This window comes from Macaca fascicularis, chromosome 6 (genome assembly GCF_037993035.2).
Source record: "Macaca fascicularis isolate 582-1 chromosome 6, T2T-MFA8v1.1".
Taxonomy (NCBI): domain Eukaryota; kingdom Metazoa; phylum Chordata; class Mammalia; order Primates; family Cercopithecidae; genus Macaca; species Macaca fascicularis.
The window spans coordinates 94,246,202-94,252,201 of NC_088380.1; the positions used below are offsets into that span (position 1 = coordinate 94,246,202).

Here is a 6,000-nt window from a genome sequence, read left to right on the forward strand (position 1 = left end):
CATCTAATTGATTGCTTACCCATTCTTAGACACTTCCATTTGGTTTGAGATATGGGTTAAAATGTGTGATGTTTATAGCCAATATAAATGCATGTGCATGTCTTATAGGTTGGGTAAGTTCCTCAATAGTTCATCCTTTTTTCCCCCTCCCCAAGGTGAGAATCATTTGTACTAGTACTCTTTGGGCACTAGCGAAGTCCAATCTTTTTCAACCAATTGTTCTATAGTACACCAAAATTATCTTTTTTGAAAAACTCAAGTATGAATCAGTAGCAGAACTGTAACCTGTCCACATAGTTCTCTGAATTAACTTTTCTTGTTTTTCCTCATGTTTTCCATCTTTACTCACTATTTTAGCTGCTGATTATCCCCATAAAAGTCCAAGTGATATATTTCTCCTATCTTGAATTTTCCACTTTTATACTTTTTATTCTGTCTTCAACACTGCCACCTGAGTCTTCCAAACTTCTCTCTTGGTCACTAAATCTCAACTCAAGGAGCCTCAAAATCATGTGCCTATTTCCTGATTTTTTGCCTCTTCCGACAAAAACACCTGTAAATATCAGCCCACATAAATTTCTGTTGAATTTTATTATGTCAGATGCTTCCAAGAAAAAAAATATGCTTTTGTAAAACCTTGAATTTTTGTGTGATTTGGCAAAGTTTTTACCTTCTTTTTGGCTTATTATACTAATATGTATATTGAGGTTAATTAAAAAGTTACCTTCACAGAGTTGTGAGCATTAAATGAACTAACATAGGTTAAGCACTTAAAAGAGTGTTTATACACAGTAAGCACTATGTATTATTACTATTATACAAAATTTTAGAAGTTATATTTTACTATATTTTAGTTCAATGTTTAAATGCAATAATTTTAACTGTACTTAGCAAAACACACTAATTTCCACTTAATTAGAAAATGTGCTGATTATACAAATATAAATATACACTATAAAATCCTAGAGAGCCCCAGGAGACACAAAGAATCTGGCCTATTTCCAAATGGAATCTGCTTCAACACAGCAGCCTTGCTGAGGCAGTCAACAGCAGTCATTAAGTATTAGACTAAGTAGACTCTGTGCTGGCTCCATTGGCATTCACTGGAGTTATGACCCAGCTAAGGTAGCATGGACCCTCCAATTTGGCGGCATCATCTGAAGTTGACTCCAGACTACAGGATGTGAAAAGCCATTTACTGTGCTTTCTAGAAATTTCAATCTCATTGGAAAATTATTTATTATCTAGAGATTTATTCTGTGCATGCCATATTATTGTCAACTTTAAAGTCCACAGAAGGTAAGAAATCACTTTAAGGTCTTAACTGCATTAAAATTAGCCAGGATGCTTCACTTTTTTCCCTGTCTCTCAAATCTGTGTTTTAAATAGACAAGGGGGTGGTGAGAAGACAGACAATAAACTGAATTTATTTGCTGTTCACAATAAACTGAACAGTCATGAACCTCATTTTACTAAAGCCACTGGCAAGCTTCCTTATTAATTGCCCACCCAACATCTCTTTCTTGACTGATAAGCTCATCCACTTTTGCAAATGTCCTAAATAGAATTCTCACTGTATGGCTAAAGTCCCTCCATCATATACAACACTTCATTCTGAGATTCTCAGAAAAGGAGCAGGTATGTCCCAAGCCCAGTTAAGACTGGCTGTGAACATGGACACAGAGTGTGGAATGAAAAATACTGGAGACTCAGAGGGGTGAGGGGGTGAAGGAGAGGGTGGTGATGAGAAATTGCTTAATGAGTACAATGTACATTATTTGGGTGATGGATACACAAAAAGCTCAGACTTCACCACTACACAATATATTCTTGGAGCAAATTTGCATTTGTACCCCTTACATTTATATAAATTATATATATATATATATATATATATATATATATATATATAGTATAAGAAGGAAATATGAACTCGGCAAAAGTAACAGGACATACCTCACCAGAAGAGAGATGGTTTAAGGAGGTGCTGTATCTCATGTTCCCAGTATGGGCACTGGGAGAAGCTTGGCCTTCAGCAGGGGCAGAGGATGAGAGGCAGAGATATGGATTATAACAACAGTAGAGTGACTAAGAAAGAGGTATTGGGTGCCACACAACAGCCATGGCTTTGGATAGCTGTCAGATAGGAGAAAGATGCTTTCTTGAGCTTTTGGAAAGGAAAGTTAGGCTTAAGCAGTAGAACAAAGAAGCATAAGGATTTAAAACACAATGAATAAAAGATCTGTTCTTACACCCACCCTTCCCTTTTCTGTCATCTCTTCTCTCTCAAGGTCTATTCTTACCGCTTACTCCAATAAGCCTTTTCTCTTTCTTACTATATCTCTTTTCTCTGTGTCTCAATGTTTCTTATTTCTTCACTAGACATGATATACAATTATATTTTTGTATGATTTATGACATTTATATGCATGTTTCTCAGTAGAAAATATATTAAGCTGCTTGAGGGGTTTTTTTTTTTTTTTTGGTGGTGGGGGGGAGTTAAGTCTTTTCTTTCTCTCTCTCTTTTTTGTTTTTTCTTGGCCGATGATTATTGGTTCCCCATAGAAAAAAGTTACCCACCACTCTGTGTAGTTGCTTTGCTAAAGCAGTAAATTGTATTACATAATCACCAATGTTTTAAAAGGACATGCAATTTATCTGAAGAAGTTAGTTGATTGAAGATGTGAATTAATGTACAGAAAATTAGTCATTTGGATGGTTCACTCAATCAGAGAGAGTTACAAAGTTATAGAGGCAAAATGATTTCATTGACAAGTCAAAGATATTATCTCCATTTCTTCTAACTGGTTATTTTTTAAGAGGAAAAAAACTGATTTTAATCACATATGTACATATGGGAGTTCACAAAGAAATGTAACTCAAAGGATGTTAGAATTGAAACTTAGATGCTATTGTATTAGATGAAGAAGGAGAGGGAGAAGGGAATTATGGGAAAACAAATGACTCTTAGGAAATCTAAATAGAGACTAGATTGGAAGATATGATAGTTTTTGTGACTGTGTCTCCTTGGGTATAGTTTGGAGACATTGTCTTTGGTAATCAGAGTCAATCTTCCCTAGTTGTTCCAGGGGAGAGGATTTATGACAATTGAGTTATTTTGGGAGGCTCTATTTTTAGGCAAATAAAGAGATTTCAAGAATTCAAACGCCTTCAACTCAAAATAATTTTTATTCCTTGGTGATGTAGTCTGGACCCCTTCTCTAGGGTATTCGTAGTACTTGCCACTTCCTCCTTCCCAGGTCTAAGATACATGATATTACCAATATAGAGGATGAACATCATATTCTGCTCAATAACAGGATGATCAAGGACTCTTCAGACCATGACAGAAAGCAGAAAATGTAACTTAGTCCTTGAGTAAGACCTTGAATGTGAACCACCGCCTGCACCAAGGGAATATTCTGCTCCTTCTTCCAGATGAAAAGAATGCATTTGCCAAATAATAGCTACCTAATCACTGCCAAAAATTAAGTTGATCTCTTCTAGTAAAGATTCCATATCACCTACAGCAGTTGAGATCAGTGTTACCTTATGCTTAAGTGATGTTAGACCACTAACATTTGACACAATCCATCTGATTTCTGCAAAGACCTAACTGGTAAATTAAATGAGAATGTGATAGAGACCACCACCTTTAAGTCTCTGAGAGTGGCACACTCTCCACCGTTCTGCCTAGGATGTGGTACTACTTCCGATTTACCATCTTGGCTGGGCTTGAGGCAGTTTTAAGGACTTTCAATTGTCCTCTCTTTCCATAATGGCTCTTAGTTCATCGTCTGGAGCCTAATGTGGGTTTCTGTCAGTTACCAAGAATATTCATCTTGACCGTGAGTCAGAAAAATGACCACAGACTGGGTTTGTGAACCCACTGCAACCAAAGTGAAACAATTTGGGCCAGGACTTGATTTATCACCTGGCATTTATATACCTCCACTCTATCGGGAGAGCCATAACCATGTCTAAGCTGCCCTGGTGTCAACGTTAGCTCAGATCTTGTATCTAACAGCACTCAAAAGCTCTGGCCGGTCACCCTTTTCTCAGGGTTCAATTGCTGTCACAAATTTTCGGGTTGGATTGGAGGAAATTACACTGAATATACCAAAGGAAGAAATATACTTTTCTCAGGACCCAGGATCCCCTTCAGTTGATGGGCTTCAGTATGAGACAGGGCTCAGGTATAGAAACTGGGTGAAGGGTTATGATTTTCCATTGATATTAGCCCTGTTCACCCAAACTTAATTTGATTTTGTATGTAAGTGAAGCTATACTATTGTCTGCCTATCTACCTCACTCCCAAGAACAACGTGATCTATTAACCATAGCCACAGACCCCATAGACTTGAACATGTAATTGCAGCGAACTTAGTTCGAAGGTCTCAATTGGCTTTTATTTGTGATTCTAGAATTCTATTTTATAGAATGAGGTGTTCTCATGAGCTGAAGAGAGGAAAGTTTGACTTTATAGGCAGAAAGTGGCTGAGAAAAGCAGAAATAGAGAACAAAAAGCAAATTGGTCATTTTGAAGTGGCTTTCCTCCTAAAAGTTAAAGCAGAGAGGGCTTCCTTATCATGCCTGCTAAAACTGGCTTGTTCAGGGATTTGGCTATTGTCTCTCCTGATTTCTTGGAAGGCCAGATAGATGACTTAATTTTGACTTGATAGCATAGAGTCTCAGCACTGGAAACTCTATATTGTTTTGTTCTGTTGGGCCTAATGCAGGAGCTCAGTTCAGACTTATGACCTCTCATAAATTTTATTTAACAAACCTGAGCTAAAACTATAAAACTCCTAGATGAAAACATGTAAATAAATCTTTGTAACCTTGTGTTAGGCAATGGCTCATTAAAAGAAAAAAACTTTGGATAAATTAAATTTGATGGAGTTTAATTGAGCAAACAACAATTCACAAATAGAGCAGCCACCAGATTTGGAATAGGGTCAGAGTGACGCCAGGGCTGCCACATGGTCAGATAACATTTATGGACAGAAATGGGAAAGTGATATACAGAAAATAGAAATGAAGTACAGAAACAGCTGAATTGGTTACAAGTCAGCATTTTCTTTATTTGACCTTGCTTTAAACAGTTGGCTGCCTGTGATTGGCTGAAACTCTGTGATTGTACAAAAGTAAGTAAGTTACAGTGATTTACACATCCAGTTAGCTTACAGTTTACTATGTATGGAGAAACCTTTAGGCTCAACTTAAAATACGTACAGAGATAGTTTTATGTTAAACTTAATTTGACAATTATCCTGTTTTGGTCAACATCTCGATTTTGCAGGATTGACTAAAATGTTAGGCATTGACATCACTTTGTCACCATCATAAATTGACTTATTTGGTCTCAAATCCCACTGGGAAATAGACACAATTGTCAGTTGTGCAAGGTAGGAACAAGGAAACAGAACAATAGAAAAAAACTGGTAACTTCAGGTTACTTTCTTGTAAGTGTTAGAACAGAGGAGACTCTCTTATTATTCTGGAATCTCCTGCTTTTAGGAAGATCTACATGGTATTTTGAGATCTATATGCTTTCTTAAAGTTTCAGTTTGGTTATATTGCATTTAGCATGAGAGACTCCATTTTTGTTTGGTCTGGTCTGTTGGTGTCTAGTGCAAGAGCTCAATCCAGAACAATGGCCTCCCATAATTTTGTTTAACAATTCTCACTTGAGAATGTGACCAAAACTTAAGACTTTAACGCTACTCTCAGTTACCATTTTGGGGAGTTGTCAGTCTCAATATGTCATTCACAGGCCACAGTGTCCTCATGGTCATGCATTTCTTTGAGTTTTTGTTATTCTGGTCAAAGAGAGACCATTTGACATTCTACGGATGGCTGCATGCAAACATTTAAAACATTTGAGAGAAAACGGCACACCAGGGAGACTACTGTTATGACCACAAGGAGGATAATACCAAGACCAGCTGGTTATATTTTAAACAAATGTCTTCAAAAACATCTCTAGTGTGCTTTTGT

At 36.9% G+C, this 6,000-nt stretch overlaps 1 long non-coding RNA gene across 2 annotated transcripts in view; it reads right to left on the bottom strand.

Moving 5' to 3' along the window:
- Positions 1-2,213, bottom strand: part of LOC102140147 (uncharacterized) — a 98,128-nt gene extending 95,915 nt beyond the window's left edge. The window contains exon 1 of one of the 2 annotated variants that reach the window (XR_006698783.3): positions 1,957-2,213. This is a non-coding gene — a long non-coding RNA (uncharacterized lncRNA). The remainder of the gene's footprint in view (positions 1-1,956) is intronic. The other variant, XR_012414563.1, reaches the window with a different exon arrangement.
- Positions 2,214-6,000: the final 3,787 nt, after the last annotated feature.